The sequence below is a fragment of the Chrysemys picta genome, chromosome 11 (genome assembly GCF_011386835.1).
Source record: "Chrysemys picta bellii isolate R12L10 chromosome 11, ASM1138683v2, whole genome shotgun sequence".
NCBI classification, from domain to species: Eukaryota; Metazoa; Chordata; order Testudines; family Emydidae; genus Chrysemys; species Chrysemys picta.
The window spans coordinates 68512334-68525590 of record NC_088801.1 but is presented as its reverse complement, the minus strand read 5'-3'; the positions used below and the strand labels follow the sequence as shown (position 1 = coordinate 68525590).

At 55.3% G+C, this 13257-nt stretch overlaps 2 long non-coding RNA genes across 2 annotated transcripts in view; one reads left to right on the top strand and one right to left on the bottom strand.

The window, feature by feature from the left end:
• LOC135974179 (uncharacterized) overlaps positions 1-13257 on the bottom strand; it is a 217352-nt gene that overhangs the window by 151281 nt on the left and 52814 nt on the right. The window lies entirely within an intron of this gene.
• On the top strand, positions 1129-3937 carry LOC135974181 (uncharacterized). Its single transcript, XR_010591397.1, has 3 exons — positions 1129-1769; positions 1813-2923; positions 3817-3937. It is a non-coding gene; the product is annotated as an uncharacterized LOC135974181 (long non-coding RNA).

Sequence of the window (13257 nt, the reverse complement as noted above, 5' to 3'; positions counted from 1 at the left end):
CCCAGTGCCCCATGACCCCAGCCGGATCTGGAGCAGCTCCACTCTCAGAGGACAGCCCGGCAGAGCTGGGTCACAACTGTGGCTTATGGAGGGTCCCTGGTTTTGAACACGTAACATCACACAAGGGGCTTCCCGAACTGTCTGGGCGATGCTGCTCCACACACTCCCCAGGACATTAGGAACCAGGTGGTTGTTAGGGTTCAAACGCCCCTCACCAGGTGTGTCCGCAGCCGGAGGCTGGCAATGGGGGCAGGGGAAGATGGCAATGGGGGGGTAAGGAGGGCAGGGAGAAGATGGCAATGGGGGGCGGGGGGTGCAGCCAGAGGATGGCAATGGGGGGCGGGGGGTGCAGGAAGAGGCTGGCAATGGGGGCAGGGGGGTGCAGGGATAGGATGGCAATGGGGGCGGGGGGTGCAGCCAGAGGCTGGCAATGGGGGCAGGGGGGCTGGCAATGGGGAGGCAGGGGGGCAGCCAGAGGCTGGCAATGGGAAGCGGGGGGTGCAGCCAGAGGCTGGCAATGGGGGGCAGGGAGAGGCTGGCAATGGGGGACAGGGGGTGCAGCCAGAGGCTGGCAATGGGGGGCGGGGAGAGGCTGGCAAGGGGGACAGGGGGCAGACAGAGGCTGGCAATGGGGAGGCAGGGGGGGCAGCCAGAGGCTGGCAATGGGGGGCAGGGAGAGGCTGGCAATGGGAAGCGGGGGGTGCAGCCAGAGGATGGCAATGGGGGGCAGGGAGAGGCTGGCAATGGGGGGTGGGGGATGCAGGGAGAGGTTGGCAATGGAGGGCGGGGAGAAGATGGCAATGGGGGGCAAGGGGGCAGGGAGTGGCTGGCAATGGGAGGGTAAGGGGGGCAGGGAGAAGATGGCAATGGGTGCAGGGGGGCAGGGAGAGGCTGGCAATGGGGGGCAAGAGGGGCAGGGAGAGGGTGGCAATGGGGAGGCGGGGGGGCAGGGAGAACATGGCAATGGGTGGGTAAGCGGGCAGGGAGAAGATGGCAATGGGGGCGGGGAAGTAGGGAGAGGCTGGCAATGGGGTGTAAGGGGGGCAGGGAGAGGCTGGCAATGGGGGGCAGGGGGATGCAGGGAGAGACTGGCAATGGAGGGCGGGGGGTGCAGGGAGAGGCTGGCAATGGGGGGCAGGGAGAAGATGGCAATGTGGGGTGGGGGTTCAGGGGGCTGTGGGTCACGCCCCTTCCCCTGCGCCCCACCCTGGCCCGAGATCTGGGCTCGGCCCCGCTGCCCGGGACGCTCCGTCTCCCGGCAATCCCGGGGCAGGCGCTGGCTGCAGCCCGGCCGGATGCACAGGAAGGGGGTGCTGGGTGCAGGCTAGGCTGGGGCAGTGGTGGGGGTGCAGGAGGGGTGAGGGATGCAGGTTCTGGGAGGGAGTTTGGGTACAGGAGGGGTGCAGCGTGGAGGCTCTGGGGGGGAGTTTGGGTGCAGGGGGTGCAGGGGCAGGCGTGCAGGCTCTGGGAGGAAATGGGGGTGTGGGAGGGGGTGTGGGGTGCAAGCTCTGGGATGGAGTGTGGGTGCTAGATGCAGGCTCTGGGCTGGGGCAGGGGTGGGGGTGCGAGAGGGGGGAGGGAGTTTGGGTGCGGGGGGAGGGGTGCAGGAGTGGGGAGGGAGTTTGGGTGCGGGATGGGGGAGGGGCACAAGCTCTGGGAGGGTGTTTGGGTGAGGGGGTGGGCATGCAGGCTCTGGGAGGAAATGGGAGTGCTGGGTGCAGGCTCGGCTGGGGCAGTGGTGGGGGTGCAGGAGGAGATGAGGGGTGCAGGTTCTGGGAGGGAGTTTGGGTGCAGGAGGGGTGCAGGGTGCAGGCTCTGGGGGGAGTTTGAGTGCAGGAGGTGAGGGGCTGGGCGTGCAGGCTCTGGGAGGAAATGGAGGTGTGGGAGAGGGTGTGGGGTGCCAGCTCTGGGATGGAGTGAGGGTGCTGGATGCAGGCTCTGGGCTGGGGCGGGGTGGGGTGCAGGAGGGGTGAGAGGGTGCAGGCCCTGGGAGGGAGTTTGGGTTGGTGGGGAGGGAGTTTGGGGGCCGGAAGGGGTGTGGGGGGAGGTGGTGGGGTGCAGGCTCTTGGAGCGGGTGGAGGATGCAGCATTTACCTGGGGTACCCCCCCTTGGGCAGCAGCTCCTAGACAGCGTAGGCCAGGGGGTCTCCGCGCGCTGCTGCCCCCCTCCCCCAGGGGCCGCAGCGCAGGGACAGGCCTTTTTAAATCATCTGGGGGAGGCAGGTGGGACCGGGGGCCTCACGGCGGGGGGCGTGTGTGGGGGCGGCAGGTGGGGGGGAGGGGAAGGAGGGTGCGGGGGTGGCAGGAGGGACTGGGGGACGTGGGGGCAGCAGGCGGGGTTGCAGGAGAGACCCGGCCCCGAACATTTCTGGACCCGCGTCCCAGGGCAGGAATATTTCTGGTGCCCAGGCACCACGAGCCCCTACAACTCGCTGCCTGTGCCTCCTCATTTCCCCCCCACCCACCTGCCCGGTCCCTCCTTGCCACCCCCTCCCTTCCAGTCAGCTCCCTGGCTCTCCGCTCACCCCTCTGTCCTATGAAGGGGGGGGCAGAGGAGAGACCCTGGGGAGCAGCAGGAGCGGGCGAGCGGGGGGCGGAGTGTGGGCGGAGTCTCGGGCTGCAGAGATGGGGCAGGGAGCTAGTCCCCCCATCCCCCAACCCAGGGAAGCTTCACCCCATGCCTGCACTTTTCCTGTCTGTAGAAATTCCCTCCAGTTCATCCCCTTTTCTGTCCAGCGTGGCAGAATCTCAGGGTCTGTCTGCAGGGAAAGAACCTGGGGAATTGTGATGTGAACATACCTAAAGCCTGTTCTCCCATCTCCACAACTGCCCTTCTCGCCCTGCCAGGCTGCAGAACGATGCCCATGCTTCACTCCAGCCCTTGGCACAGGGCAGAGAAATGGCTGCAGCGGAGCCAGTTCAGGTAGGGGTTATTGGGGGGTGGCTGGTGGGTTGCTGCAGGAGGGAGGGGGCAGCAATACACAGGGGGTGGGAAGGTTTGGGTCTGGTTTGGAGGTGGGAGCGGGGCAGGAAATTCCCAGGGTGGAGAAAGGGAGGAGGCCAGGGGGTGGCAAACCTGCTGGGACTTGTTTAGTAAGTGCCCTGGATTCTAGGATCAGAGCCATGAGGTTCGGAGGGGAAATGCCCTAATTTGTGGGAGAGGAAACAACCCACCCAGGTGAGGTTAGGAAACACTGACCAGGCTCCCAGTGCTGGAGCCTGACCCGACTGACCAACAGCAGCTGCGAAATATGAAAGGGGCAGCTTAAGGGCCCTGCCCCTCCATTCATATCCAGCTCCTTGCAATGAGGAGGGTGTTCGTATCTACCAGGGAATGGTCCCTGGACCCTGCCAGGGCTCCACCTCCTGTATCAGCCCCTGGCTAGTAGGTGTGTGATGGATCTGCTGGGAGAGATCAGGAGCTCTCTCTTCGTCCCCTCACCTGGGTGTTTCCTGGATGCTCTGGTACTAGATAGATTCATGGAGGGCAGGTCCATTGATGGCTATGGGCAGGGATGGTGTCCCTGGTCTCTGTTTGCCAGAAACTGGGAATAGGCGACGAGTGAATCACTTGATGATTCCCTGTTCTGTTCATTCCCTCTGAGGCATCTGGCACTGGCCACTGTTGGCAGACAGGATACTAGGCTAGATGGACCTTTGGTCTGACTCAGGCTGGCCGTTCTTATGAGTGGTTTGGGGGTTGGCCTCTGACTGCAAGCCCCTCAGAGCTTCCATTTGATTGGCTCCTTTCCCCCATGAATAGTGGAGTTGTGGCTGGGGTAGCAGGCACTGAGTGGGGGGCACCTGTTGTTTCAGGGGCCGGTGAGCCTCGAGGAGGTGGCTGTGTATTTCACCGCGGGGCAGGGGGCTCTGCTGGACCCCGCTCAGAGAGCCCTCTACAGAGACGTCATGCAGGAGAACTATGAGAACGTGACCTCGCTGGGTAAGGGTTCCTGTCCCCTCAGTTCTTAGGAGGGGAAATGCAGAGCTAAGGCTTATGGCATCCCCACAATGCAACCTCTACTCTGCCCTGTTTTAGCAACACCCCAACAAGCCAGTGACACACACCCTAGTGTTCTGCCCGCCCCTGCTACAGGACGCTCTGGGAACAGGGCACAGGGGCAGCACAGCACGAAGTCTGACATCTTCTCTTTGCTAGGGCAAAACTTGGATTTTAGGTCCAATGTGACAAACAGAAACTTCTGACCCCTGGCTGGCACTCACACACTGATCCCACGCCACACAAACCAGCTCGGACCTGCAAAGTGAGATCACCCCTTTCCACTCGCCCCGAGGAGTCCTCCTGAGTCACGGACTTCGCTTAGCACTCACTGAGCACTGAGGATCACTAGCACATATGTCACCAAGATGCTGACAATCTCGTTGACAAGACCTCACCCCTGTGCACCTTCAGAGACCCAGCCTCCAGCCCTCAGCACAGGCATGAGGCAGACTAGGCCCCCAAGTTTTACATGCAGCTCTCTTCATATCACAGTCACATCTCTGCCAAGCTGCTCCCAGTCGTCCACAGCTGACACACATGCAGAAAAATGCTGGTATTCCGATTCGTGGAACACAACACAAACGGTGGCATGTTCTTCTTAGTCGTTCTTCATAGCTGTATGTCTACCCTAGAGCTTTTCCCAGCATAGCTGTGTTGGTCAGCGGGGTGATTTTTCACACCCCCATCAGACAGAGCTAGGCTAGCAAAAAGTTTAAGTGCAGACTGGGCAAGAAAGTGGGTTTTTTTAGTTCAGAGAACTTTAAACTATTAATCTTAACACAAACATTTTGGTATAAAAGGGCAAAGCTTCCAAGAGGAACTTCTGACAAATGCAAGAAAAATGCACAACACACGTAGTGTGAAAGCTATCAGAGCTCGGGCTCAGGCTCCAGTTCATGGGTGTCGTTCAGGTTCAGTGGCCACAGCCCATCCCCTTGAGCAAAGCTTTCCCTGGCCCAGCAGATTGCTGGCAACCCTCGCACAGTTCATAGGGACGTACTCTGGCAGCACGTGTGCATTTCCAGGTCAGCGACTGCTCAGTTTGGCTTGTGCTGCTCTGAGATTCCAGATTCATTAGCTATTGGCTTTCAGAGTTGGTTTCCTGCAGAAGACAGGGGTGTCCTGTATTAACAGATCAACGCCAAGTGACTGTGATCAGTCCAAGGACAATTAGAACCACAGTTTCAGCCCCAGCTGTGTGCAAAAAACATTTCAAGACCAAGATGATTTTGTCAAAAGCTGCCTAGGGTGGTGGGCTGAATCTCAGGAACATCTTTAACCAGTCACCCCATACTGGAACCAGTAACCTGTCCATGAATGACCATAGAAACCAGCACATTTCAAGACCATCTGAATGCACCTGTGGAATTGAGGGTAGTTAGAATAGTTGGTTTTTATGCAGAAAATGATGCTTCTGTGGACTAGCTATTGCCTCTGGGGGAGGTGGATGACCTACCCCGACAGCAGAACCTTCCCGTTGCCGAGTATCTACACTGAACCACTACAGCAGTCCAGTCATGGTGTCTCAAGTGTAGACAAGCCCTGAGATACGACATTCGGTGACACCCCCCCATCCCTCCTATTCCTCACTGCGCTGAATCCCACCAGCCCGTGCTCAACGGTCCAGGCTCTCCTACAACTCCCCCATTCTCTCGGGGTTTCTCTCTGGGATGAAGAAGCAGGTCCAGGGTAACTTCCCCTCTGTCTTCCTGGAACGTGGAGTTCCTGTCTCTGTGTTTTAGGAGCCCCTTTGCTGAGCAGTGTCTGGCTGTGTGTGTTCCCAGCAGAGATGGGGAGAGTTAAATCTCTCATACGCAGAGTCTCCTGCACCTGGGGAGCTGCCCCCAGCCTTTCCCTGCTGTAAAATGGGCTGGGGTTAAAGTAATAGAAACGTCCCATGATTTCCCTGATCTCCCTTGTTTTCTTTCCCCTGAGCAGGGTGTCCAGTTTCCAGACCTGATGTGATCTCCCAGCTGGAATGAGGGGAGGAGCCGTGGGTCCTGGATCTCCAGGGCTCTGAGGAAGGAGAGATCCCCAGAGGTCCCTGCGCAGGTGAGGGATCATTAAACCAACTCAAAGCTCTCAGTGACCGAAGGAAACAGCTGGGAGTCCCGAAAAGCCTTGTGAGCTCTCAGGGTTCAGGAGTATGTGTATCCTCAGGGCAGCTGTCGCTCATGGCTTCTTGCGCATCCTGACTGACACCTGGCAGAGCTCCCTCCCTGAGGGGATGTGGAGGCAGAATTGTTCCCCCCCTCTCTCCCCTATGGGGAAGAGTTGTGGAGAATCCAGCTACTAGGTTTCTTTTCTGTCTCTCCAGCTCTAATTTTGGTTGGTTTTCCCTTTTCATAGATCATAGAATCATAGAATATCAGGGTTGGAAGGGACCTCATGAGGTCATCTAGTCCAACCCCCTGCTCAAAGCAGGACCAATTCCCAACTAAATCATCCCAGCCAGGGCATTGTCAAGCCGGGCCTTAAAAACCTCCAAGGAAGGAGACTCCACCACCTCCCTAGGTAACCCATTCCAGTGCTTCACAACCCTCCTCGTGAAATAGTGTTTCCTAATATCCAACCTGGACCTCCCCCACTGCAACTTGAGACCATTGCTCCTTGTTCTGTCATCTGCCACCACTGAGAATAGCCGAGCTCCATCCTCTTTGGAACCCCCCTTCAGGTAGTTGAAGGCTGCTATCAAATCCCCTCTCATTCTTCTCTTCTGGAGACTAAACAATCCCACTTCCCTCAGCCTCTCCTCATAAGTCATGTGCTCCAGACCCCTAATCATTTTTGTTGCCCTCCGTTGGACTCTTTCCAATTTTTCCACATCCTTCTTGTAGTGTGGGGTCCAGATGAGGCCTCACCAATGTCGAATAAAGGGGAACGATCACGTTCCTCGATCTGCTGGCAATGCCCCTACTTATACAGCCCAAAATGCCGTTAGCCTTCTTGGCAACAAGAACACACTGTTGACTCATATCCAGCTTCTCGTCCACTGTGACCCCTAGGTCTTTTTCTGCAGAACTGGTACGTACCCATTCGGTCCCTAGTCTGTAGCAGTGCACGGGATTCTTCCATCCTAAGTGCAGGACTCTGCACTTCTTCTTGAACCTTATCAGGTTTTTTTTGGCCCAATCCTCTAATTTGTCTAGGTCCCTCTGTATCCGATCCCTACCCTCTAGTGTATCTACCACGCCTCCTAGTTTAGTGTCATCTGCAAACTTGCTGAGAGTGCAGTCCACACCATCCTCCAGATCATTAATAAAGATATTAAACAAAACCGGCCCCAGGACCGACCCTTGGGGCACTCCGCTTGAAACCGGCTGCCAACTTTTCCATCCCTGTGTCTGAGGTTTCTCTCTCTGTCCCAGCAGGTGCTGGGATGGTGAGTGAGGAGAAGAAGCAGAATCCTCAGCAGGAAGATTCTGAGCAAGTGGCACCACATGGGGGATTATCGCACGGCTCCAGAGGGAATGTGTCCCGGCATCGTGTGCAGGGCAAAGCCTGTGAGAGTCAGCACAGGCCAGAGAGGGAGCAGAGAAACAAGCCAGCAGAGAAAGTGGGTAACTCCATTAATAGTCAGGGAACTCACCAGGACCTCCTGGAAACCACAGCCCAGCCGAGAATACCCACAGGAGAGAGAAAAAAACACATGCACTGAGTGTGGAAAACATTTAACTGACCCTATCAGTGCTGTGAGTGCGGGAAAGGCTTCAGTGTGAGCTCAGACCTCATTGTACATCAGAGAATTCACATGGGAGAGAGACCTAATAGATGCTGTGAGTGCGGGAAAAGTTTCACCCAGGGTCCACCCCTTACAAGACATCAGGGTATTCACAAGACAGCGACGCAGGGTAGAAACGTTATGTAGGGCAGAGAAAAGACTTTTTTTAAAAACACATTTGCTAATTCCCACATAGTGACCTTGTGGTTTGTTTTCACCATTTGTGTCCCTCTGTTCTCTCAGCTGCCTCGTGTGTTGCCCACTTGTGCCTTTTACAGGTCGCCCTTCTCTGGGGTGAGTCCCGTGCCCCTTTTTCCTGTGAGTCATTGGAGTGTGTGTCCTTCCAGCAAGCAGTTTCCATCAGCCCCAGGCGGGGGAAATTGAGGTGACCACAAGTCGCCTCACTGAGTGAAAATGGACATGGGGTTTGTCTTCTGCTCTAGGATTTCCCTGGGCGTCGGCGTGCTGGAGATAGCTATCCTGATGTAAACACACTGCTCTGTTTGCAGTGCTGACATAGCCCAGACACAGGGGTTGGGGTTAGCTGGCACCTTCCTCTTTGGCCTGTCCTAATGGACACCCATTTTCCTGGTCTGGACGATCCCTGAGCATCACGTTTATACTGTCACCCCAGTAGCAGAGCGATTGTTAATCACCAAGTCCCCACTTTGCTGACAAAATGTCTCCTTCCCAGTTGTGCTCACGCTGGTCCAGGTGGTGCTGGGAAGCAGGTATTTTACTTTTTTACCATTTTCCTTATTTAAAATACATTCCCATGTAACAAGGAGGATCAGGAGTGGGACAGATGGATTATTTCAGCCTCTGCAAGGCCGGAAGGCAATGGGGCGAATCCGAGGGATTCCCTCCTTCCCCATCACTGTCACTATATCTGCTGAATCCAGCAGCGCTGGCCTGTGTCTGAGGCACAGTGGAGTTTATCCATCTGTATTTTGTCCCCCCCGCCCACTCCCAGAGAGTCTCTGTACTTAGGATCAATTTGATCCTGTATCCAACTCATTAGAGATGGAGATGAAAGTGTCCAGGCCTGGGTGGGGATTTCCAGTACTGCAGGCGGGTGCTCCGGCCAGGAGAGAGGCCTCTTCCCAGCTGTCTCTCCCTGCAGCAGCACCTAGGGTTGGGGGGGAGGCGACCCCCTGTCCCCCGTATAAGCTGCAGGGCCGGGCCCACAGGATAGGCGCCTCTCCCCGGCAAGGCCAGGGCTGGGTTCAGCCCTGGGCAAGGGCAGCTCAGGCTCAGCTGGGTTGGCGCAGGTTGGAGGCCGGGATAGATTGGGGCTCAGGGAAGGGTGCCCCTCCCCTGGCCATGGCAGGCCCCTGGGTGGGTTGTCTGAGGGCCCAGGCGAAGCTAAGGAGGCTGCTGGCTGGCTGCGTGGCTGTTCACCTTACAGAGAACTCAGGCTATTTGTCCTGTACTGTAAGTGTAAGTGCTGTTATTTGGAGGAAGAAAAATCTGTTGTTGTTTTTTCACATATACTTGAAGTTGAAAACTTGGTTTACAAGCACGGCCTTAATCACGGAGACGCTCCCGACACCCACACACTCCTCCTTGCGTCTGCTTTGTACAGTTAGACTTGAAGCTCCTTCCCCTAGGAGCTGCCTCTCACAATGTGTGTGTCTAATACGACACCGAGCGCAATAGAGCCTCAGTCTTGGGTGCAGCCTCTCAGGGCCGTCCTTACCCATAGGCAAAGTGAGCAGCTGTGTGGGGCACCAGCCCCTGCTCCGCCCCCACTCCCCTGAGGACTCCAGAAGCAGTTGGGCCTGCCCTCACCCATAAGTAGAGCGACCCGGCCCCAGCCTCCTCCGCTCCCCGACTCCCAGCTGCACCTCCAGCAAGTGCTGGGGGGCGGTTCTCCCTGTCCCCCAAGCTTGGGAGCCAGGGGAGCAGAGCAGGCTGGGACCAGGTCACTCCACTTCCCACAGAACATGGTCAGCCCCCATTCCCCATGGAGACTTGGGCTGGGGCCCCACACAGCCCCCATGTAGGGCACCAAAATAGCTAGGGGCGGCCCTACAATCTCTGGCTGCTACTGTGTTAACAAGAATCCTGCTAGCAACAGGAATAATGACTGTTCAATCAGAGCAGACACTCTGCGAGCAGGAAACCCAAAGCGCTCAGGCTAAAAGGATAAAGTGTGGGGTGAGTGGGGCAGAGAGAGCCTCTCTCGTCCCCACACAGGACAGTGAGGTAGATGTAGGTGGGGAGAGGTGATGAGCCGGGCTTTAGGGCTCCTTATCTCTCTGTGGCCTCTGCCATCCCTGGCTTACTTGCCTGTGCCCAACCTTGTCATCACAGCAGTCAGGAGACGCTGCCCCTCCCCCCATCATTCTTATTGGGGGTCATTCCTGCCCCTTTAGAGCTCAGGGAGTGTTCACATGACACTCATAGGCCAGGTCTCGTCTCTCTGGCTCTGATGCAGGGAGCTCACAGTGCTCAGCCTCAGCTCTCTGGCTCTGAAGAGCAAACCCAGCCGTCTCCCAGCTCCCCACTCCTGACCGTATCTCACAGCCCTGCAGGCATCAGGCAGCAACTTCATTCCCTGTCTCAGTCTCTGCCTCTCGGAGTGAGAATCTAGCTCGCACGCTCAGTGTTTCTGCTGAGAGAGATCGATAATTGCCATTGTTCAAACAATCTCATGACACAGGGTTAGACAAAGGTTGAAGTGAAATACAATTTAAAAAAGGCTCTTCAGGCAAATGATCCTTTGTCTCGTGAAGTCCTCAATAAATCTGAGCTACATCCTGTCAAACTAAGCTAATATCAAAGTATGTGACCAAACAGCCTTCACCAGGAGAGAAAACCCACAATTCAGGATGGGCAATAAAACACTTGCACATTCAAAAATTGAAATCTCAGAAAATCTTTTAAGACTCAAAATCAGGGAAATAAAGTTACCCATTTTCTTATGAAGTAGCTAAACCTGCTTCACTATTCATCTCATTATTTGGCTGTATTAGTTACAAAAGTTTTAGCATCATTATACTAAAAAAAAGAGGGGGGGGGATAATCCAAACGACACATCTACAAATGATCTGAACTAGCCTAGAAAAAGCCCAGAAGCAATTTTCTCAATAGCTGGAACCAGGGCTATAAGATTGGACAGGTCACTCTGTGCTTTGAGGTTCAGTGGGAATTCCCTGCCCACTCCCACGTCTGACACTTTCTTTTCCAACCCTCAGGAGACTGACTTAGGATCATAGAAGATCAGGGTTGGAAAGGACCTTAGGAGGTATCTAGTCCAACCCCCTGCTCAAAGCAGGACAAACCCCAACTAAATCATCCCAGCCAGGGCTTTGTCAAGCCTGACTTTAAAAACCTCTAAAGAAGGAGCTTCCAAAACCTCCCTAGGGAACCCATTCCAGTGCTTCACCATCCTCCTAGTGAAAGAGTGTTTCCTAATATCCAACCCAGATCTTCCCCACTGTAACTTGAGACCATTGCTCCTTGTTCTGTCATCTCCCACCACTGAGAACAGCCAAGCTTCATCCTCTTTGGAACCCCACTTCAGGTAGTTGAAGGCTGCTATCCAATCCCCCCTCTCACTCTTCTCTTCTGCAGACTAAATAAGGCCAGTTCCCTCAGCCTCTCCTCATAGGTCATGTGCTCCAGCCCCCCATCGCCCCCCCAAACATTTTTGTTTCCTTCCCCTGGACTCTCCAATTTGTCCATATCCATTCTGTAGTGTGGGGTCCAAAGCTGGACGCAATACTCCAAGTGTGGCCTCACCAGTGCCCAATACAGGAAAATAATCACTCCCTGAATCTGCTGGCAGTGCGCCTACTAATGCAGCCCAATATGCCATTGGCCTTCTTGGCAACAAGGGCACACTGCTGACTCATATCCAGCTTCTCCTCCACTGTAACCCCTAGGTCAGGGATCAGCAAACTTTCAGGAGTGGTGTGCCGAGTCTTCATTTATTCACTCTAATTTAAGGTTTCGCATGCCAGTCATACATTTTTAATTTTTTTAGAACGTCTCTTTCTATAAGTTTATAATATATAACTAAACTATTGGTGTATGTAAAGTAAATAAGGTTTTTAAAATGTTTAAGATGCTTCATTTAAAATTAAAATAAAATGCAAAGCCCCCCAGACCAGTGGCAAGGACCCGGGCAGTGTCAGTGCCACTGAAAATCAGCTCTTTTGGCCCAGTCCTTCTTGAGAGTGGGAAGGGGCTTGGACACCAGCTTAAAGCCACATCTCCCCAGGGCAGCACAGCACAGTGTGAAATGGAGGGGTCACATTTCAGTTATTTTCACTGTGTGCAACTTAACCCTGAGGTTCTCAGCCCTGGGAATGAGACTGTGGAATTCCACAGCCCGTGGGAAAGATCATGCGTGTAAAATATCCCCCAGGGGTGTTACATCCCTGAGGGGCCATCTGTCTCTGGGTCCTGGGGATAGAATCAGGACCTTTCACTGCCAGGCCTCTGCTTACGACCAGGACCCGGTCAGCCGTGATCAAGTATAAACAGTGACTGACAGTGAGCCTTAGCCCACCTACTGCTGTTAATGGGCAAGGCGGTAAGGCCTAAATGTACAACAATGGCCTAATTTTGGGTACCTCCGTTTATATCTTTGAACAACAGGGCTGCAGGGACCTTCTTCCAACTGCATCTGGAGTCCGTTGGCACTGCAGGGGTCCAGCCCCTCAGAGAACCAGCCCCTACGCACTTCAAGGCAGTATCCCAGGTTTGGACACTACATTCGTGAAGTCTGGACCCAGCCCGCCACTGTGCTCTGGCTCCTATGCTGGCTACAGTGGGACAAAGGGGCTGTAGGGAAGGTGTAAAGCCCTCCCCCACCCTGAGAAATTCCTCCAACAGAGGTGCCACTTGAGCCTCCCCACAGCAGCTGCAGGCCCAAGGAGTGTTCCGGGGGTGGGGGGCATGGACAGGCTGGAGGAGGAGGGGGTGGAACAGGGGTAGAGGGGTGTGGCCAGGATGAAGAAGCACCTCAGTCTTATATCCTGGCAAAGCCCCTAACACCATTAAAACGGGTGCAGCACTTTACTCAGCTGAACTGCAACCTCTGTATTAACCATGTAGTTAAATGGCTGCAACATCGCACCCAGGGAACTAGCTGCATCTGTAGCAGCATATCCACTCAACACAGCTTCATAGTCTTTGCAATCCCCCTTGCTTTCAGGTAGTTGAAGTTGGCTATCAAATGCCCATCCCTCGTCTCTTCTGCAGACTAAACATGCCCAATTCGCTCAGCCTCTCCTCCTAAGTCATGTGCCCCAGCCCCCTGAGCATTTTCGTTGCCCTCCGCAGGACTCGATCCAATTTGTCCACAGCCTTTCTGAAGTGGTGGAGAGGAGGGGCGAAAACTGGATGCAGTACAGTCTACTGCAGCCATTGTTAGTCCCTGGGATTCAGGGCCTGGCCGTTCATGAAGCACCAGTGCTCGTCAGGGATCTCCTTGGTAAATGCGCTCAGCGACTTTTCTTGAAACTTGCCATAAGCTGAAGCAGTCTTGTCTCTTCATTGCCCTTTGAAGCTAAGCAAAATA